The 23,445-nt window shown below is 37.5% G+C and overlaps 1 protein-coding gene and 1 long non-coding RNA gene across 34 annotated transcripts in view; both read right to left on the bottom strand.

Moving 5' to 3' along the window:
* The window catches only part of LCORL (ligand dependent nuclear receptor corepressor like), a 172,932-nt gene that overhangs the window by 70,829 nt on the left and 78,658 nt on the right, over positions 1 to 23,445 (bottom strand). The window lies entirely within an intron of this gene.
* On the bottom strand, positions 16,441 to 20,805 carry LOC145546546 (uncharacterized). The gene is made up of 2 exons (XR_014082998.1): positions 20,655 to 20,805; positions 16,441 to 16,699 (listed from the first exon to the last, which is right to left on the bottom strand). It is a non-coding gene; the product is annotated as an uncharacterized LOC145546546 (long non-coding RNA).

Below are 23,445 nucleotides of genomic sequence, written 5' to 3'. Positions count from 1 at the left end.
TCTTATTATCTAATATGTTATCTAGGATTTCATTACTCATTTTAATGCACAAATGATTCCAAATCTGGCCAGTGGAAAGCCCTTCAGACTGGTCCTTATATATTTTCAATGTATCTTGAGGACTTCCTTTTTTTAGCATATAAAAATGTTCCTTGTCCGCTTTCTACTTTTCCTGTCCCTGACTTGGAATCAATCAATATGCCAAATGTCCTATTACTGCTACTTGTGGTGAAAGTGAAAGTCGTTTAGTTGTGCCTGACTCTTTGAGACCCCATGGACTATACAGTCCATGGAATTCTCCAGGCCAGAATACTGGAGTGGGTAGCCCTTCCCTTCTCCAGGGTATCTTCCCAACCCAGGGATCAAACCCAGGTCTCCCACATTGCAGGCGGATTCTTTACCAGCTGAGCCACAAGGAAAGTCCAAGAATACTGGACTGGGTAGCCTGTCTCTTCTCCAGTGGATCTTCCCAACCCAGGACCGAACCACGGTCTCCTGCATTGCAGGTGGATTCTTAACCAACTGAGCTAGCAAGGAAGCCTACTTGTGGTAGGGACTGGCATAAGTGTGGTCACTGCTACTGTAGTGTCACTGCTTCTAGAATTTTATAGTAGGCAAAGTTAATAAATGCTAAAATATATATATATTTAAATCATTAGTTCATATTGTTACCTCTATAACCATGGAGCTCTTCTGTTTCCCCATTCCATATTTTTATTCCCTTAACAGTAAAAACCCACAAAATTACCACACCAATAGAACGACTGAAAAATGTTTATCCTTAAAATATATCCCACTGAGAACACAGAGTACTACATTAGTTCTCTGAGTTAATTTTTCCTGTATTATCAATTAGAAAAACAGTTAGGTTCATTTGCTTTTTTGTTTTACCCAATCACATCCTTGTTAATTTTATTTTTAAGAAAGGCACAAAATTAACACGTCTCAAAACTCAAAACTATACAAGTCTCAAAAAAGGTTCACTTATTTTCCACCACTCCCAAAGTAACCAAATTTCTTCAATTTCTATTTTATCCTTTTGTGTTTCTTGTATAAAAATAAGAAAATACTCATATATTCTTTCCTCTTCTGTCTAAAAGATTATTAATCAGTTCAGTTTAATTCACTCGGTCAGTCATGTCTGACTCTCTGGGACCCCACGGACTGCAGCATGCCAGGCTTCCCTATCCATCATCAACTCTCAGAGCTTGCTCTAATCCATGTCCATCAGGTCAGTGATGCCATCCAACCATCTCATCCTCTGTCATCCCCTTCTCCTCCAGCCTTCAATCTTGCCCAGCATCTGGGTCTTTTCCAATGGGTCAGTTCTTCGTATCAGCTGGCCAAAGGATTGGAGTTTCAGCTTCAGCATCAGTCCTTCCAATGAATATTCAGGACTCATTTCCTTTAGGATGGACTGGTTGGATCTCCTTGCAGTCCAAGGGACTCTCAAGAGTCTTCTCCAACACAACAGTTTAAAAGCATCAGTTCTTTGGCGCTCAGCCTTCTTAATGGTCCAACTGTCACATCCATCCATGACTACTGGAAAAACCATAGCTTTGACTAGATGGGGTTTGTCAGCAAGGTAATGTCTCTGTTTTTTAATATGCTGTCTAGGTTGGTCATAGCTTTTCTTCCAAGGAGCAAATGTCTTTTAATTTCATGGCTGTGGTCACCATCTGCAGTGATTGGGAGCCCCCCAAAATAAAATCTGCCACTGTTTCCATTGTTTCCCCATCTATTTGCCATGAAGTGAGAGGACTGGATGCCATGATCTTAGTTTTTTGAATGTTGATTTTTTTTTTTAATTGAAGGATAATTGCTTTACAGAATTTTGCTGTTTTCTGTCAAAGCTCAACATCAATCAGCCATAAGTATACATACATCCCCTCTCTTTTGAACCTCCCTCCCTGAATGTGGAGTTTTAAGCCAGTTTTTCACTCTCCTTTCACTTTCATCAAGAAACTCCTCAGTTCCTCTTTGCTTTCTGCCATAAGAGTGGTGTCATCTGCATATCTGAGGTTATTGATATTTCTTCTGGCAATCTTGATTCCAGCTTGTGCTTCATCCAGCCCAGCACTTCCCATGATGTACTCTGCATTAATAACATACTATATTTGCCCTTTTTCCTTTTGTTTTTTAACTTAAAAATACATACCAAGTTAATTCTTATCAGTTCATATAGTCTAAAAACTTTTACTGAAGTATAATTCATATACAATATTAAATAAGTTTCAGATGTGCAACAAAGTGATTCACAATTTTTAAAAATTATATTCCATTTATAGTTACTACAAAACACTCGCATATTCCCTGTATTGTACCATACATCTGTGTAGCTTTTTTATTTTCCACAATAGTCCATGTAAAAGCTATTTTAAACTATTTTCCATAATAGTTTGTATCTCTAAATCTATCTTGCTCCTCCCCTTCCCTCTCCCCACTGATAATTACTAATTTTGTCTCTGTGAGATCATTTCTTTTGTTATATTTAGTAGTTTTATATTTTTAAGAAGCCACATGATATGCACTATTTGTCTTTCTCTTATTTTAAAAGCATAATACCCTCTAAGGTTCATCCATGTTGGTGCATTTTTCATTTTTATGGCTTAGTATTCTGTTGCATACAGGAGGAGCCTGGTAGGCTGCAGTCCATGGGGTCTCGAAGAGTCGGACACGACTGAGCGACTGAGCGATTTCACTTTTCACTTTCATGCATTGGAGAAAGAAATGGCAACCCACTCCAGTGTTCTTGCCTGGAGAATCCCAGGGACGGTGGAGCCTGGTGGGCTGCCATCTATGGGGTCGCACAGAGTCAGACACGACTGAAGCGACTTAGCAGCAGCATTCTGTTGCATATATATGCCATATCTTCTTTATCCATTCATCTGTTGATGAACATTTAGGTCATTTTATTCTACTCTACTACTGTTGCTGCTCAGTAGCTTCACTTGCATCCAACTGTTTGTGACCGTATGTACTATAGCCCACCAGGCTCCCTGTCCATGGGATTCTCCAGGCAAAAATACTGGAATGGAGAGTCATGCCCTCCTCCAGGGGATCTTCCCAATCCAAGGACTGAACCCACATCTCTTACGTCTCCTGCATTGGCAGGCAGGTTCTTTACCACTAGTGCCACCTGGGAAGCCCATTCTATCCTACAGCTCCATGGTAATCTACTGTTTCTATCACATGGTCAACTTGTTCTTAGAGTGAGTGAGTGAGTGAGTGAGTGAAAGTTGCTCAGTCGTGTCTGACTCTTGGCAATCTCATGGACTATACAATCCATGGAATTCTCCAGGCCAGAATACTAGAGTGGGTAGCCTTTCCCAACCAGGAATCGAACCAGGGTCTCCTGCATTGCAGGCAGATTCTTTACCAACTGAGCTATGAGGGAAGCCCTGTTTCTGAGGTATACGCACTTAAGTGATTTCTAATATTTTGCTGTTCTAAACAATGCTGCAATAAATAATTTTGTGCATTTCTAGTTTCATTATGTTAAACAAGTACCATTGGGAAAATTATAAGTGGGATTACTGAATCAAAGGGTAAATTCATATGTACTTTTAATAGATATTGCCTAATACCTCTTTGGGAAAACCACTAGACCATTCAGGTATGACCTAGATCAAATCCCTTATGAGTATACAGTGGAAGTGACAAATAGATTTAAGGGACTAGACCTGATAGACAGAGTGCCTGATGAACTATGGACAGAGGTTAGTGACATTGTACAGGAGACAGGGATCAAGAAAATCCCCATGGAAAAGAAATGCAAAAAAGCAAAATGGCAATATGAGGAGGCCTTACAGATAGCTGGGAAGGGAAGAGAAGCGAAAAGCAAAGGAGAAAAGGAAAGATATTCCCATCTCAATGCAGAGTACCAAAGAATAGCAAGGAGAGATAAGAAAGCATTCCTCAGCGATCAGTGCAAACAAATAGAGGAAAACAACAGATTGGGAAAGACTAGAGATCTCTTCAAGAAAATTAGAGATACCAAAGGAATATTTCATGCAAAGATAGGCTCGATAAAGGACAGAAATGGTATGGACCTAACAGAAGCAGAAGATATTAAGAAGAGGTGGCAAGAATACACAGAAGAACTGTACAAAAAAGATCTTCACAACCCAGATAATCACGATGGTGTGATCACTCACCTAGAGCCAGACATCCTGGAATGTGAAGTCAAGTGGGCCTTAGAAAGCATCACTATGAACAAAGCTAGTGGAGGTGATGGAATTCCAGTTGAGCTATTTCAAATCCTCAAAGGTGATGCTGTGAAAGTGTTGCACTCGATATGCCAGCAAATCTGGAAAACTCAGCAGTGGCCACAGGACTGGAAGAGGTCAGTTTTCGTTCCAATCCCAAAGAAAGGCAATGCCAAAGAATGCTCAAACTACCGCACAATTGCACTCATCTCACATGCTAGTAAAGTAATGCTCAAAATTCTCCAAGCCAGGCTTCAGCAATACATGAACCGTGAACTTCCAGATGTTCAAGTTGGTTTTAGAAAAGGCAGAGGAACCAGAGATCAAATTGCCAATATCCACTGGATCATCGAAAAAGCAAGAGAGTTCCAGAAAAACATCTATTTCTGCTTTATTGACTATGCCAAAACCTTTGACTGTGTGGATCACAATAAACTGTGGAAAATTCTTAAAGAGATGGGAATATCAGACCATCTGACCTGTCTCTTGAGAAACCTGTATGCAGGTCAGGAAGCAACAGTTAGAACTGGACATGGAACAACAGACTGGTTCCAAATAGGAAAAGGAGTACGTCAAGGCTGTATATTGTCACCCTGCTTATTTAACTTACATGCATAGTACATCATGAGAAACGCTGGGCTGGAAGAAACACAAGCTGGAATCAAGATTGCCGGGAGAAATATCAATAACCTCAGATATGTGGATAACACCACCCTTATGGCAGAGAGTGAAGAAGAACTAAAGAGCCTCTTGATGAAGGTGAAGGAGGAGAGTGAAAAAGTTGGCTTAAAGCTCAACGTTCAGAAAACTAAGATCATGGCATCTGGTCCCATCACTCCATGGGAAATAGATGGGGAAACAGTGTCAGACTATTTTTTTGGGTTCCAGAATCACTGCTGATAGTGATTGCAGCCATGAAATTAAAAGACGCTTACTCCTTGGAAGGAAGGTTATGGCCAACCTAGATAGCATATTTAAAAGCAGAGACATTACCTGCCAACAAAAGTCCGTCTAGTCAAGGCTATGGTTTTTCCAGTGGTCATGTATGGATGTGAGAGTTGGATGATGAAGAAAGCTGAGCGCCGCAGAATTGATGCTTTTGAACTGTGGTGTTGGAGAAGACTCTTGAGAGTCCCTTGGACTGCAAGGAGATCCAATCAATCCATCCTAAAGGAGATCAATCCTGGGTGTTCATTGGAATGTCTGATGTTGAAGCTGAAACTCCAACACTTTGGCCACCTCATGCGAAGGGTTGACTCATTGGAAAAGATCCCAATGCTGGGTAGGATTGGGGGCGGCAGGAGAAGGGGACGACAGAAGATGAGATGGTTGGATGGCATCACCGACTCGATGGACATAGGTTTGGGTAAACTCCGGGAGTTGGTGATGGACAGAGAGGCCTGGCGTGCTGCAAGTCATGGGGTCGAAAAGAGTCAGACATGACTGAGCGACTGAACTGAACTGAATACCTCTTTGTGGGGACTAAATCGTTTTGTACTTGCCACTGCAACTAATGAGTGACTGTTTCCTCATGGGTTCCTTAACAGAGTGCTCTCAGGGTTTTGAATTTTTGCTAATCTCACAAGAGAAATAGTAACTCAGTATTGTTTTACCTTGTAGTTCTAGTACAAATTTAAGGCCATTTAAATGTCTTATAACACTCTGCTCATGCCTTTTGTCAATTTTTCTATTAAATCAACTTTGGTGATCTACAATGTTGTGTTGGTTTCAGGTGTACAGCAAAAGAAATCAGTTACACATATTTATACACCCACTCTTTTTTTTTTTTTTTAAAGATTCTTTTCCCATATAGGCCATTACAGAGTACTGAGTAGAGTTCCCTATGCTATACAACAGGTTCTTATTAGTTATCTATTTTATATCTAATAGTGTGTATGAAAAAGTGAAAGTGACAGTCAGTCCTGTCCAACTCTTTGTGGCCTCATGAACTGCAGCCTGCCAGACTCCTCTGTCGATGGAACTCTCTAGGCAAGAATACTAGATAGGGTAGTCTTTCCCTTTTCCAGGGGGTCTTCTTGACCCAGGAACTGGACCTGGGTCTCTGTGCTGCAGGCAGATTCTTTACCATCTGAGCCACCAGGGGAAGTCCAGCAGTGTATATGTCAGTCTTAATCTCCCAATTTATCCCTCCCCCTCCCTTATCCCCTGGTAACCATAAATTTGTTTCTACATCTGTGACTCTACTTCTGTTTTGTAAATAAATTCATTTGTACCTTTTAAATTTAGATTCCACATATAACCAATATTATATATTTGTTTTTCTGTGTCTTCACTCAGTATGACAATCCATGTTTCTGCAAATGGCATTATTCCATTCTTTTTTTATTGTTGAGTAGTTATTTCATTGCATATATGTACTACATCTTTCCTGGATTCTCTGGTGGCTCAGATGATAAAGAATCGGCCTGTAATGCAGGACACCCATGTTCAGTTCCTGGTTGGGAAGATGCCCTGGAGAAGGGAATGGCAACCCACTCCGGTATTCTTGCCTGGAGAATTCCATGGACAGAGGAACCTGGCAGGCTACAGACTATGGGGTCACAAAGAGTTGGACATGACTGAGTGACTAACACTTTCACTTAAACTAAATCTTTATCCATCCCTTTGCTGATGGACATTTAGGTTGCTTCCATATCCTGGCTATTGTAAATAGTGCTGCAATGAACATCAGTGTGGTGCATGGATCTTTTTGAATTATAGTTTTCTCTGGGTATATGCCCAGGAGAAATTCCTGGTTGGAATTCTTGTGTCATATGCTAATTCTATTTTTAGTTTTTTAAGGAACCTCCATACTGTTCTCCATAGTGGTTGTGCCAATTTACATCCCCAACAACAGTGTATGAGAGTTCCCTTGGGATCTTAAATTTTTATTGTCTGAAAAATTTCATGAAACATAGAGATTAGCTGATCTTAGAAAATTTGGTAAACTATAACTTGTAAATTTTCTGGGTTAGTGCTTTTGTTGAGAGTTCTTGATACTTTTTCTTATTTCTTAGAAAAAAAAAAAAGCCTTGTTTAAGTCTTGTAGTTTTTCAGAGACAATTTTGGTAAAGTGGATTTTCCTATTAATTAACCATCTCACCTAAGTTATACAGAACAGAATCTATGACTTTTTAAACTTTCTGCTTAAATGATTATTTCTCCCTTGTCATGTCTTCTGTATCTCTGTACTAACCTCTCTCCTGTTACTACCCTGTTAAAATTTACCAAATTTTCTAAGATCAGCTAAATTCTATGTTTCATAACTAGTACTTTTCTATTCTGTGGCCTTTTCTAAAGAACAAACTTTTTTTCTATTTATTTTTTACTCAATGTTTTTCTGTCCTCTACCTTAACAATTTTTGCTTTCATCTTTATTATGTCCTTCCTTGTTCATTATTCTGATTTACTTCGTGATTTTTTTTGGGGTGGGGGATGCACCACGCAGCTTGCGGGATCTTAGTTCCCTGCAGTAAAAGCATGGAGACTAACCACTGGACTGTCAAGGAATTCCCACTTTGTGATTTTTTTCCTAGCTTTTTTGATGGGAATTCAACTTCTCATTCTTTCATCTTTATTGATAAAAATACCCAAGGCCAAATGTTTTTAAAGTCACTATTTTAATTATATCCCCTAGATTCCTACATGTAGCTTTTTCATCATCAGTGTATTTTAAAGAGATCCTATACTTTTTTCTTCCCTCTCACATTAAAGTTTTTGTTTAAAAATAATTTTTATTTATGTTTGGCTGTGCTGGGTCTTTGTTGCTGTGCAAACTTTTTTCTAGTTGAGGTAAGCGGGCTTCTCACCGTGGTGGCTTCTCTTGTTGTACAGCATGGGCTCTAGGGCATTCAGGCTTCAGCAGTTGTGGCACACAAGCTCAGCAGTTGCGGCTTGCAGGCTCCAGAGCACAGGCTCAACAGCTGTGGCACACGGGCCTAGCTGCTCCATGGCATGTTGGATCCTCCCAGATCAGGGATTGAACCTGTGTCTCCTGCATTGTCAGGCGGATTCTTTACCTTGAAAAATGAAAGTCTCCATCGTTCAGTCCTGACTCTTTGCAAAGCCATGGACTGTAGCCCACCAGGCTCCTCTGTCCATGGAATTCTCCAAGCAAGAATACTGGAGCGGGCAGCCATTCCCTTCTCCAGGTCTTGCTGATCCAGGGATAGAACCCAGGTCTCCAGCACTGCAGGTAGATTCTTACTGTCTCAGCTACCAGGGATGCCCCTTCTTTATCCTAAAGCTCCTTAAAACAATATTTACATTGTAGGTGAACATGACTGGTTTTTGCTGCTATTATTCATTTCTGTCTTTACTGCATTATGATGAAAAATAATTTTTGTAATGTTTCTACTTTATGAACTCACTCAGAATTTCTTTATGACATAGTATATAAATTTTCTGTGAATGTTCCAGATACACTTAAGAAGAAACAATATTATCTCAGAACAGAGTTCAAATTATATCCATAAACTATTATTTACTACTTACTATTTAATATATAACAACTATTATTTACTATTATTTTAGGTCTTTTACATCCTTACTTATTTTAGATCCACTTTACCAATTAAAAGTGATATGATAAACTCTTTGAGTGTTTGTCCTTTACCCTGAATACTTTCAAGTTTCTGCTTTATGAAGGTGGTTGCTATATCATTTGGTATATAGACATTCATAAATGCTATGTCAACATTATGATTTAAGGCCCTTAACCAAGCCTTTTGTCCTCAAGACAATCAATGTAATTTGGTATGCAAGAGAAATATTTGAGTACTTCACCTTTAACTGTACAGAATAATTTTTTAAATGTCTAACCCAAGGGTTAAATTTTCATAAATTAAAAAAATTTTATTCCTCATCAAGGGCATTCTTAATAGCCTTTTTTTTTTTTTAACACAATGTGTGTGATATTGAAAAACACAAGGACTACTAGGTATAGTTTATTGTCCCTGGCTTGACTTATGCTAGAGTACCAGTAATTTTCCCCAACATTGCTTTTGTACCATTACTGTAAATGTCAACACAGCAAAAGTGGCATATAACATCTCAGAATTTTTTTTTTTAAGTTCTGACCTTGCAGATTCCATGAATGAGTCTTAGAGACCCAAGAGTTCCACGTATCACACTTGGAGAACCACCAAACCTAATATATTTTTATCCCATAAAAACAGTAGTTTTAGTTTAGTTGCTAAGTCATGTCTGACTCTTTGCAACCCCAAGGACTACAGCCTGCCAGGCTCCTCCGTCATGGGATTTCCCAGGCAAGAATACTGGAGTGGGTTGCCATTTGCTGGAAGGCCACATAGAAGAATCATTGGAAGTACATCACTGTAGTAAGATATGCCTGGAATCAAACTCAAGCTCTGCTGAATACAGGCTATATAGCATTGCATAAGTTACTTTGTAAACCGTAATTTCTTTCTCTGTAAAGTGATTCTACCACATACTCTCTAAAGGAATTGCTTCCAGGATTAAATGAACTAATACATAGATAGCACTTACCCAATGCTTATTACATAGTCCTCAAAGAGTAATGGCCTAATTATGTAAATTTTATATAATGTAGCTATTTGCTAACAATCCCTATCAGGAGAAAAATATCAAAGACAATAAATAATCTGAGAGATTTTTTTAGAACAAAATCTCTAAAAATGAGCAGTATCCTTAAAGCACAAATTCCTAGAATTTTAGAATGTGTAATTTCAGATACCAGCATATTGTGACATTTTAATTTTAGTAGTTTTTTTTTTTTTTACAAATCAGACCTTTTAACTTTGTCTATCTTCTCTATTGCATTTTACTTCACAAGTTTTATTCAATCTTCTTTGTTTGCCTTTCTCCTACTTATTTAGAGTAACTTAAAAAAAAAAAAAACTCCTTCAGTTAAGATGCTTTGCTCACTTATTAAAATTCCAATCCTTTTCTTAAGTAAAATAAAAACTTAAGGCTATAAATTACCTTCTACTAAATCCTATAAGCCTTATAAGTTTTAAAATGTATTTTTAACACAATTTAGTGCCAAATATATTCTGACAATTATTAGCATTTCTTCTTTATCCCATAAATTTCTTAGAAATGTTGAAAATTTCCATACACATAAACTTCTTCATTTAAAATATCTTTTTGTTATTGATTACTATCTTAACTGAACTGTATCAAGAAATATGGTCTGTATGATACCAGTTTTTACTTGCTGATAAGTTCTTAATGGTACAGAATTCAGTCAGTTTTTGAGTATACTTAACAACATGTTTACAACATTTATAAATTTGTAATGGTTGAGTTCAGGGTTCTAAGTATGTCCTTTATCTCACACTTATTAACTAAGTTGTTCAAATCTTCTTCCTTCTCATTAACTTTAGGTCTGTTTGACTTAACTAAGATCTTAAATTCTCTACGATATTCTCCTTGTACTTTTGATAATTCTGTATCATATTTTCAGGTTATTTGAAGACATAGTATCTAAAAAATTCCCTAACCTGGGAAAGGTCCAAGAAGCAGAAGAGAGACCCATATAAGATCAACCCAAAGAGGACCACACCAAGACACACTGTAATTAAAATGGCAAAAATTAGAAATAAAGAGAGAATATTAAAAGCAGCAAGGGCAAAGCAACAAATTGCATATAAGGGAACACACATTCAGCAACCAGCTGACTTTTCGGTAGAAATTCTGTTGGCCAAAAGACGATGGCATGATATAACTATTTAGAGTAATGAAAGGGAAAAACCTAGAGCCAAGAGTACTCTACCCACCAAGGCTTTCATTCAGATTTGATGGGAAGATCAAAAATTTTACAGACAAGCAAAAGCTACGCATTCAGCTTCATCAAACCAGCATTATAAGAAATGTTTAAGGTACTCTCTAAGTAAAAAAGAAGAGGCCACAACTGGAAACATGAAAACTATAAAAGGAAAATCTCACTGGTAAAGGCAAATATACAGTAAAGAAATTAACCACATACAGAGCTAGAAGGAAGGTTAAAAGATAAAAGTAGTCAAATCATCTATATCCCTAATAAGTAATTACGGTACACAAAACAAAATGATGCAAAATACGATTCAAAACCAGTAACTGTGGGGGTAGGGAAGCAAAAATGCTGGGGTATTAAAAATGAATTTGAAGTTAAGAGATCAGCAACTTAAAATAACCAGGCATACATAAACACACCTCATGATAATCACATATCAAAAGATACATAAACAAAAAAGAGAAAAGAATCCAAACATAAAGGTAGTCATTACAAAGAGAAACAAAGAAGGTTAACAGTAAAAAACTATAAAAACAACTCCAAACAACTAACAAAATGGCAATAAATTCATTTCTATCAAAAATTAGTTGATACACACTGAGTCAAAGTGAGAGGATGAAAAAGGTACTTCATGCAAATAGAAACCAAAAGAAAGCTGGAGTAGCAATACTTGTATCAGACAAAATAAATTTTAAAACAAAGACTGTAGCAAGAGACAAAGAAGGACATCACACAATAATCAAGGGATCAATCCAAGAAGATATTAGAACAACTGAACAACCATATGCAAAGAAAGAATCTAGAAACAGACCTTTCATTTTTCACAAAAATGAACTCAAAATAGGCATGTAACTTCACATTTCTTACTTTAAAAATCTATTCAGTAGATGGCACCAGACACCCTTTAGAATAAAGAATTACAGATGTACTACTCTTAATGCTTAGTTCTGATGTTAATACATGCTTTGAGATTGCATTTATTTATTAATGAATATTATGACTTATACTTTTGAAAAACATGTTACAGACAACTAAATTTAGATGCAAATTATATTATTCCATAAGTATGTAAGTAATCATGAAAATCCAGGAATGCAGATCTGACAAATTAAGGAACAACAGTAGTCCTACACTACAGGTAGATTTTTAAAAGTGCTACATTAAGCCATTTAAAAACCAAATTCAAATTCACATTTTGACAACTACATAGCACATTCATTTGACACTTCTTGACTACTAAGAGCAAGTGTCTCATTGGGAAATTGTTTTTCTCTGTAGACTAAAAGCTGTCACTAAACATCCATCAAGGCATTTAAAAATTCATTTTCTCCTCAACCTGGGACAGAGAAAACTATTTTATTATGTCTTCCTAAAATGCAGAGGATGAAAACATGTTAACTACCCACCAAGGAACTATTGCTGTCCACCCCTCTGGGATTCAACCTGACATACTCAAATTGCAGTTTTACAGAGAACAAATGATATAGCCCTGACTACTAAAAAATCATCTCTTCCCTTATCTTCTTAATTTATATCACATTAAAGTGATCCTATACAGGTGCTAGGGAATTATGTATTTTACCTATTGCTGCTTAGTGGCTCAGTCATGTCCGACTCTTTGCGACCTCATGGACTGTAGCCCACCAGGCTCCTTTGTCTATGGGGATTCTCCAGGCAAGAATACTGGAGTGGATTGCCATGCCCTCCTACAGGAGATCTTCCTAATCCAGGGATCCAAACCAGGTCTCCCACATTGCAGACGGATTCTTTACCATCTGAGCCACCAGGGAAGCCTTATTAATGGAGACCAAATACCATATACTGCCACTTTGGTGGAGATAGGAGAGAAGGGGTAGAAAAAAGGAGGAAATCAAAGAGGTATCTGGAAAGAAGAGTACAATGCATTATTTTTCCAAATTTAGAACTCAATTCTCAGAAAACAAATTATCAACTAGGCAGCATGTGGCTGAAATAGTAATAAAAACAAATATATTAACCTTTAATTATCATTATAGAGTTCTGCACAACAGAGAATTGTTATTTAACATTTATTTCCAATAAAAAAAAAAATCTACTCAGCGTCCTGAACAAATTAATCAAAATTTTAGAACGTAACTGTAGTTGCAGAACAATACAAATGGAATGAAATTAAGTCTAGGTATACACACACACACACACAGACACACAAACACACATACACAGAATAAATGAAAACCAATCTTGGAAGTGAATCCCCTGAAAGTCCACTGTATACTACTAGGTAATATAAAAGAATGGCCACTGATGGACCTCTGATTTGTCCATAAAACATATGTGTTAATCTCCTGGGAAACATTGGACAATATGTAGCATAGTGATTTCCATTTCCAATCTTTCATATTGTAATTACGTATTTATTTAAAAGATATGCCAATAAGAGGTAAGTTGCTCTGCCAAATTTTATGAAGAAAAAGTAGTATCAATTTGAACCAAATACAAAGGAATTTTTTCTTTAGTTTACAGTCTGATTTCAAGTAAATATATGAGTTTTCTGACTTTTTTAAATATCAAAAACAGCTTTTGTATATTTTGCCAACTTTCAGGACTACTAGACTTCAGGATCTGTTAACATCAGATGAGACAAAATCTAATCCAACCTCATAATTTTACAGAGAAGAGAGCAAAATTTTTACATCATTTTTAATCATTTTATAATTCATCATATAAATTTTATAATAGTTCATAATTTATATATAGGGTTAAGAATTTATAAAATGACACATTCTGTACACCTTTGAATCCCACTGAACAATTCAGAGTATTCATCCTCTTTTTATGCTGGGTATCCAATTTCTTGCACATATTCCTTAGTACCAAACAAACATTGTTCTGGGATAACATTCTAACCATTTTAAAGTTTCCAGAGAAATTCTGCCAACACTCTATTGCAACTTTTCATCACAGGCTGTTAACGTTGCCACTGTTAGATATATTTCAACAAAACAAGTTCTAGCATCCATACTATACAAACAACTGGAAAAAAACATTTTAGAAAGGGGTCTGTTAATAAAGAAATGTTATCTTCTGCAATCACTGAACTATTAACATATTATTAGGAAAGATAATTCCTTAATATAAAAAGTAGTATTAACATATCTAACTTTTTAAAGCATTTGTAAGAAAAGAATGTAAGAAGAACATGGGCTAACAGAATAGATCAATTTTTTAAAAAAACACCTGATTTTCATTAATAATTTAATCCTTACTTCACTGAAAATCTATCACAAGAGGCAATAAATGGAATTACATTACAGACTTAGATTTCTCCTTTTCCTCATCACTCTCCGGTTATCACACTTAGCAAGTATGATACCTAGAACACTAGTAGAAAAACAGCAGCACATACACTCATCTCCAAAGAAGTACAGTTAAAAATTATAAAGAAGAAAATTCCTAAGTCGTTATAACAATTATTAATTGATAAAACTAGTTACACTTTTTTAAATAAAGAGAGGAACTAAAGAGTGTAAAAGTAGAACAAAGTCGCAGTTCAGTTCAGTCAGTTGTGTCCAACTCTTGGTGACCTCATGGACTGCAGCATGCCAGGCTTCCCTGTCCAGCAACAATTCCTGGAGCCTGCTCAAACTCATATCCAATGAGTCGGTGATGCCATCCAACCATCTCATCCTCTGTCGTCCCCTTCTCCTCCTGCCTTCAATCTTTCCCAGCATCTGGGTCTTTTCCAATGAGTCAGTTCTTCGCATCAGGTGGCTAAGTACTGGAGCTTCAGCATCAATCTTTCCAACGACTATTCAGGACTGATTCCCTTTAGGATTGACTGGTTTGATCTCTTTGCAGTCCAAGGGACTCTCAAGAGGCTTCTCCAACACCACAGTTCAGAAGCATCAATTCTTCAGGGCTCAGCTTTCTTTAGAGTCCAATTCTCACATCCATACATGACTACTGGAAAAACCATAGGCTTGACTAGACAGACCTTTGTCAGCAAAGTAATGTCTCTGCTTTTTAATATGCTGTTTAGGTTGGTCATAAGTTCTGTTCCAAGGAGCAAATGTCTTTTAATTTCATGGCTGCAGTCACCATCTGCAGTAATTTTGAAGCCCCCCCAAAATAAAGTCTGTCACTGTTTCCACTGTTTCCCCATCTATTTGCCGTGAAGTGATGGAACCCTATGCCATGATCTTTGTTTTCTGAATATAGAGTTTTAAGCCAGCTTTTTCACTCTCCTCTTTCACTTTCATCAAGAGGCTCTTTAGTTCGTCTTTGCTTTCTGCCATAAGGGTGGTGTCTTCTGCACATCTGAGGTTATTGTTATTTCTCCCAGCAATCTTGATTCCAGCTTGTGCACCATCCAGTCCAGCATTTCGCATGATGTAATCTGCATAGAAGTTAAATAAGCAGAGTGACAATATACAGCCTGATGTACCCCTTGCTCAATTTGGAACCAGTCTGTTGTTCCATGTCCAGTTCTAACTGTTGCTTCTTGATCTACATACAGATTTCTCAAGAGGCAGGTAAGGTGGTCTGGTATTCCTATCTCTTGAAGAATTTTCCACAGTTTGTTGTGATCTACATTGTCAAAGGCTTTGGCATAATCAATAAAGCAGAAGTAGATGTTTCTCCAGAATTCTCTTGCTTTTTTGATGATCCAACAGATGTTGGCAATTTGATCTCTAGTTCCTCTGCCTTTTCTAAAACCAGCTTGAACATCTGGAATTTCACAGTTCATGTACTGGTGGAAGCCTGGCTTGGAGAATTTTGAGCAGTACTTTGCTAGCGTGTGTGGTAAGTGCTATTCTGCAGTAGTTTGAACATTCTTCAGCATTGCCCTTCTTTGGAACTGGAAGAAACTGACCTTTTCCAGTCCTGTGGCCACTGCTGAGTTTTCCAAATTTGCTGGAATATTGAGCACAGCATTTTCACAGCATCATCTTTTAGGATTTGAAATAGCTCAACTGGAATTCCATCACCTCCTCTAGCTTTGTTCGTAGTGATGCTTCCTAAGGCCCACTTGACTTCACATTCCAGGATTTCTGGCTCTAGGTGAGTAATCACACCATTGTGATTATCTGGGTCGTAAAGATATTTTTTGTAGTTCTTCTGTGTATTCTTGCCAACTCTTCTGAATCTGGTCCAGTTTTATAGCCAACATAGAAGGAGCCAGGAGAGTCACTTGACCTGGGCCTCACATTTGCAAATTTCCTACGTATTTATGATTTTAGCATCATCTTCAAATGAGGTTATATATTCATATGTGACAGAATTTAAAAAAATAAAAGTCCTACAACTTCAAATTTCCATTGCTCTACTAGACTTCCTGGATATCACATATTAATACCTTTCGTATATCTAATAATGATCTGGTGAATACAACTTTATTTCATTTTGTAAATGCATTTAGAGCTTAATTTGTTATACAAAACATTTAAAGGATACAACGGTTTGTAAAGCCCACTTCAAAAAAGTAAATTGCCAATCTTAAGTTTTCAGAGATCCTCTTTTATTATTCATAGTTTTCTTAGTCTTAATGTAGTTTCACCTATGTGTCTAGTTAATTTAGCGATCACATGGAGGATGGGCTTTCCATGTGGTGCTAGTGGTAAAGAACCCGCCTGGCAATGCAGGAGACATAAGAGACACAGGTTCAATCCCTGGGTCAGGAAGATTCCCTGGAGAAGGAAATGGCAACCCACTCCAGTATTCTTGGAGAATCACATGGATGGAGGAGCCTGGCAGGCTGCAGTCCATAGGGTCACAAACAGTTGGACACGACTGAAGCGACTTAGCATACACACATGGAGGATATCAAAACTATGTCTTCTTCCTCACATGGCTGAACAAATTAGGAGGCATAAACGCACTTCAACAAGGTGAAAGTCCTATTAAACAAACACAAAACATTACTAATGGTCTTATAAAAGGCTTGTATACAGAATTTATAAAGAATACGTACAAATCAGTACTAGAAAGCAAACAACCCAACTAAAAACAGGCAAAAATTGAACAGATCTCTAAAAAAGATCTACCAACTGCCTATAAGAACTTGAAAAAGCACTCAACATTATTAATTATTAGGAAAATGCAATTTATAGGAAAATGAGATACCATTTCACACCTACTAGATTAGCTAGTAACAAAGACAGGTAACAGTAAGTTGCTGACAGAGATTTGGAGCAACTAGAACTCCCATGCATTTCTAATGAGTTTGCAAAATGACAAGTTTGGGAGAATGATTTGTCACTTTCTAATATATTTTAAATACATATTGATGCTATGACCCAGCAATTTTACACTTATGGATTTTCCCAAGAGAAATGAAACAGATGTCCAAAAAGTATAAATGTTCACAGCAGTCTTATTAATAATTCCTAGTGATTTATTAATAACTGATTTCAGAGGAGGTCATAGGAAAGAACAAAGAATCAAAAATGATTCCTGTATTTTAATCCAGAGTGAGTGGGAAGGTTTAAATGGCACTAATTAATGGAGCACATAAGAAAATAAGCAAACTTACAAAGAAAAATAAGTTTAGATCTACTAAACTTAAAATTCTTCCCATAATAAACATGTGGAGGTGTCTAGAAAACAGCACGAACCTTGGAGGCTGTGGCTCACATAAACAGAAGTTAAGAGTTGAAGCCAGGAGAGTAGATGAGTTATTTTGGGGGTCAGGGGGTAGCCAGGGAAATACACGTATATACATAAATACACATATGTATGTATATATGAACTCTAAGGACATAGTACTTAAGGTATAACCTTCTGGGGGCTTCAAGAAGATCAAACAGTAAAGAGGTAGATAGAATTCTTAACTCTTTTTGTGTAAGAACTCCTTTGGCAATGCGGTGAAGACTATGGTTTCCTTCTCAGAATCATGTCTTTTATTTTATTTATTTTTTTTTAAATTGTATCATGGCCTTTATTTTATTTTATTATTATTTATTATTTTTTTTAACTTGCCTAATTTCTTTTTTTTAATAAATTTATTTATTTTAGTTGGGGGCTAATTACTTTACAATATTGTAATAGTTTTTGCCATACATTGACATGAATCAGCCATGGGTTTACATGTGTCTTTTAAAACATTTTTTGGAATTTTTTTTATTGTGATCATTTTTTCCCCTCACTTAATCACAGAATCATATCTTAAAAGCACAAATTTGTAGGATTACAAAAGAAACCAACTATACTAAATACAATTTAGAAAATTTTTAAGTTGAGATACAGTAATATATTTACCCCTTCTTAATGCATTAAAATGGGCTTCCCTGGTGGCTCATTGGTAAAGAATCCTCCTGCCAATGCAGGAGACACAAGTTCGATCCCTGGGTCAGGAAGATCCCCTGGAGAAGGAAATGGCAACCCAATCCAATATTCTTGCCTGCAAAATCCCATGGACCAAGGAGCCTGGTAGGCTATAGTCCATGCGGTCTCAAAAGAGTCGAACATGACTTAGTGACCAGACAACAACAATGCATTAAAATATAAGATCTAGTTCAGTTCAGTTCAGTCGCTCAGTCGTGTCCGACTCTTTGTGACCCCATGAACTGCAGCATGCCGGGCCTCTCTGTCCATCACCAACTCCCGAAGTCTACCCAAACTCATGTCCATTGAGTCGGTGATGCCATCCAACCAACTCATCCTCTGTCGTCTCCTTCTCCTCCTGCCTCCAATTCTACCCAGCATTAGGGTCTTAAGACTACATGAGGCATTAGTAAAAGTCATGGCCTACCACAGCTTAATGTAGACATTTAATCCTTTTGCCCCTCCTTATTCTTCCTGCCCCTTCTATTTTTTGCCTCTTTAAAGCCATGATCTGACCACAGTATCTGTGAATCTCCTAGCCTCGTTAAAGTGAAAGTCCAACTCACCTGTGACTACAACTTTACCTATGAGACTTTTCAGCAATTAAATATTCTCTGTTATGTTCAGCTCACCACTTTTGGACTTTGGAAGAATCAGTCAACCTCTAAAATGTACCATTAGAGCAGAGGTCTTCACATTTTATTGGATACTCACTCATCAATTAACTAAATTGAGAATGCACCTTAAAATATGTATATTATTTATAAATCACATTGTCATATTATTATGTGCCAAACAGCTCAAAGCACAGCAAATACTTAGAGGAGGGTTCATCAATGACAGAATCTTTAAACGCCACTATTCTATTTTTCAGAGTTAATTCAGATAAAATTACACAGTAGAATATGTACATCCATTTAACTGGGCCATATAAACTACAATATATCACAACACTCAGAATGAAAAACCGAAGAATAAGGGCTCCATTATCATCTCTCCTTGTCTGAAGGACTCACTCCTCTCCCAAACCACTAGGTCCCCTTTATATGGCAAGGGACTTCTGATACAAAGCTCAAATAAGAGTGTCACTGTTAGTCTATCCATCAAAAATTAGTAAAGGTCAACTTACTTATTTTTATTAGGCTTTTTAAAAATATTTTAAATTTTTAAAATAGTTTCAGACTACAAAAAAGCTTCAAAAGCAGTACAAAATGCCCTGTAAATTCTTTTCCCAGTTTTTTCTTAATGTTAACTTCTTACATAACCAATTATCAAAACGCAGAAGTTAGTATCAGTACAACATTATCAACTAAACTGTAGATTTTATTTGGAATTCATCAGTTTTCCCATTAGAGTCTCCTTTCTATTCCCAAATCCAATCCAGGATTCCACAATGCATTTAATTATTGTGTTACCTTAGTCTCCCCTAATCAGTGAAAGTTTTGCACTTTGCTTGTCTTTCATGATATTAGACATTTGGGATGAGTACTGGTTAGTTATTTGGGAGAATGTTCCTCAATACAGCTGATGCTTTCTCAGGTTCAGTTCAGTTATGCATCTTTGGCAAGAATACTACAGAAAGGATGCGCATTTCTCAGTGCCTTGTATCAGTGCACCAATAAGACTGGATGTGTTTTAAGACTGGTGATGCTACCCTGGAAGTCTGCCGGGTTTCTGCATTGCAATGCTTTTCCTTCTCTCTTCATAATTAATACACTGAGGGAGATACTGTTAGAATGATACTCTGTTTTGCATCAAACTTGTGCCCACTGATTTTAGCACTCATTGCTGGATGCAATGATTGTCACCATGGTGTTATAAGGGTGATTTTAATTTCCTTGCATTCCTTACATTTTAAAATTGGAATTATTTTGTAAGATAGAGCTGTCCCTTCTTCATCTGTATCAATATGAAAAAACGAATATTGATTTTACTCTGTGGATTATACTGTTATTTTTTTCTCTCAAGTTGTTTCAGTTTTGACCATTAGCAGCTCTTTCAGGTTGGCTGGCACCTGTGTCCTACCAACCTACCTTTTATTGAGACTTCCTTATTTTCTGGCTTCTCTTGTGGCTCAGATGGTAAAGAATCTGCCTGCAATGCAGGAGACTCAGGTTCAATCGCTGGGTCAAGATGATCCCCCAGAAAAGGGAAAGGCTACTCACTCCAGTATTCTGGCCTGGAGAATTCCACGGACAGAGGAGCCTGGTAGGCTATAGTTCATGGCGTCACAAAGAGTCAGACATAACTCAGCAACTAAACACACTTTTACTTTCTGGTACCGCAGTTCAGTTCAATTCAGTCGCTAAGTCGTGTCTGACTCTTTGCGACCCCATGGACTGCAGCACGCCAGGCCTCCCTGTCCATCACCAACTCCCGGAGTTTACTCAAACTCATGTCCATTGAGTCAGTGATGCCATCCAACCAGCTCATCCTCTGTCATCCCCTTCTCCTCCTGCCTTCAGTCTTTCCCAGCATCAGGGTCTTTTCAAATGAGTCAGCTCTTTGCATCAGGTGGCCAAAGTATTGGAGTTTCAGCTTCAACATCAGTCCTTCCAATGAACCCTCAGGACTGAACTCCTTTAGGATGGACTGGTTGGATCTCCTTGCAGTCCAAGGGACTCTCAAGAGTCTTCTCCAACACCACAGTTCAAAAGCATCAATTCTTCGGCACTCAGCTTTCTTTATAGTCTAACTCTCACATCCATACATGACTACTGGAAAAACCATAGCCTTGACTAGATGGACCTTTGTTGGCAAAGTAATGTCTCTGCTTTTTAATATGCTGTCTAGGTTGGTCATAGTTTTTCTTCTGAGGAGTAAGTGTCTTTTTATTTCACGGCTGCAGTCATCATCGGCAGTGATTTTGGAGCACAAAAAAATAGTCAGCCACTGTTTCCACTGTTTCTCCATCTATATGCCATGAAGTGATGGGACTGGATGCCATGATCTTAGTTTTCTGAATGTTGAGCTTTAAGCCAACTTTTTCACTCTCCTCTTTCACTTTCATCAAGAGGCTCTTTAGTTCCTCTGTGCTTTCTCCCATAAGGGTGGTGTCATCTGCATATCTGAGGCTATTGATACTTCTCCCAGCAATCTTGATTCCAGCTTGTACTTACATCCAGACCAGCGTTTCTCATGATGCACTCTGCATATAAGTTAAATAAGCAGGGTGACAATATGCAGCCTTGACGGACTCCTTTTCCTATTTGGAACCAGTCTGTTGTTCCATGTCCAGTTCTAACTGTTGCTTCTTGACCTGCATATAGATTTCTCAAGAGGCAGATCAGATGGTCTGGTTCCCATCTCTTTCAGAATGTTCCACAGTTTATTGTGATCCACACAGTCAAAGGCTTTGGCATATCAGTAAAGCAGAAATAGATGTTTTTCTGGAACTCTCTTGCTTTTTCGATGATCCAGCGGATGTTGGCAATTTGATTTCTGGTTCCTCTGCCTTTTCTTTTCTTTTTTTCCTCTGCCTTTTCTAAATCCAGTTTGAACATCTGGAAGTTCACGGTTCACATACTATTGAAGCCTGGCTTGGAGAATTTTGAGCATTACTTTGCTAGCGTGTGAGATGAATACAATTGTGAGGTAGTTTGAGCATTCTTTGGCATTGCCTTTCTTTGGGATTGGAATGAAAATTGACCTTTTCCAGTCCTGTGGCCACTGTTGATTTTTCCAAATTTGCTGCCATATTGAGTGCAGCATTTTCATAGCATCATCTTTTAGGATTTGAAATAGCTCAACTGGAATTCCATCACCTCCACTAGCTTTGTTCGTAGTGACGCTTCCTAAGGCCCACTTGACTTCACATTCCAGGATGTCTGGAATTCTGGTACCACAAGATGCTCCAAATTCATTTTATATTTTCCCAGCCCCAGCCATGGAAGCAACCACTTCTCCAAGGAGCCTTGGTTCCCTCGACTGAAAAAGTCTTTTTTATTAAGGACTTATATCAATGTAAACAAATTCCTGCACTTCAGGGGATCACCCTACCTAATCCCTGACTACTTGCACAGATGATTTTGGACAGCATCATTTTACAGCACTGCTCCAATATGTTTTTGTTGTTGTTGTTCTAACAAAATATTCAACAATAATAAAAGAATGCTCTCTACTAATAGTCTAAAACATTCCCAGGGTTAACAAGGATTGAGTCAAAGAAATGGATGCAACAGCAAAAATCACAGACTTGTCATAGTTTTATTTCTATAACCTTCTAGACACATATAAGGCCTGCAACCCTGGAACCTCAGTAACTCCAACAAATGACAATGCCAGAGGTACATAAATATACCCTAATCTAGGTAGGCACTGATTACTCCACCAAAGAGTGAGTGGTTCTTTTACAAATAAACCTCAGCAACAACAACCACTACTGCCAGAACAATAAGTATGCTTTTTAGAAAAACAAAAATAGATAAAGTAAAAAAATAGCCAGTATTTAATATAGGCTCACAGATGGTTTTGTAGAACTTTAGAGTATTTTAAATTGAAAAGTGAAATATGTACAAAGTAAACCAGGAGCCACTAGGCCATAACATGCCCAAATAATACCAGAAGTTCCAATAATACCAGACTATTAGAGCATATGATCAGACTCACAAGCATATTTGGCTAGTATCATTGTTCCAGTTGCTCATCAGAAACACTGGTAGCATAACTTAGTGTGTATGTTTAAGACAGGAGCAACCCTAAGAGGGTCCACTTTAACATGCTGCTGGCTTAAATATAAAATAAATTTTCTTAAATACACATAAAAGTATTTTAACATTTCTAGTTACTATAATGTATACTCTTGATTGTGTAGGCTAAGTCGTTTCAGTCGTGTCTGACTCTTTGCAACCCTATGGACTGTAGCCCACAATAATAAAAGAATGCTCTCTACTAATAGTCTAAAACATTTCCAGGGTTAACAAGGATTGAGTCAAAGAAATGGATGCAACAGCAAAAAGGCTCCTCTGTCTGTGGGATTCTCCAGGCAATAATATTCGAGTGGGTTGCCATATCCATATGGATCTAAAGTAAAAAGTGACCTAAAATAATAAGTAGTTCCCAAATAATTTATATTTTGCTTTAGAAAATGTGACCTACCATTACACAAATATATTCATACAAGATTTTCACTGTTATTAGTTAATATTTTAAAATCAGCTTTGATCCTCTAACCAATCA

This window comes from Giraffa tippelskirchi, chromosome 1 (assembly GCF_054371585.1).
Source record: "Giraffa tippelskirchi isolate mGirTip1 chromosome 1, T2T-mGirTip1v1.2.pri, whole genome shotgun sequence".
Taxonomy (NCBI): Eukaryota; Metazoa; Chordata; class Mammalia; order Artiodactyla; family Giraffidae; genus Giraffa; species Giraffa tippelskirchi.
Note: the sequence above shows the minus strand (reverse complement) of the source record. Positions and strands in the feature narration are given on the sequence as shown.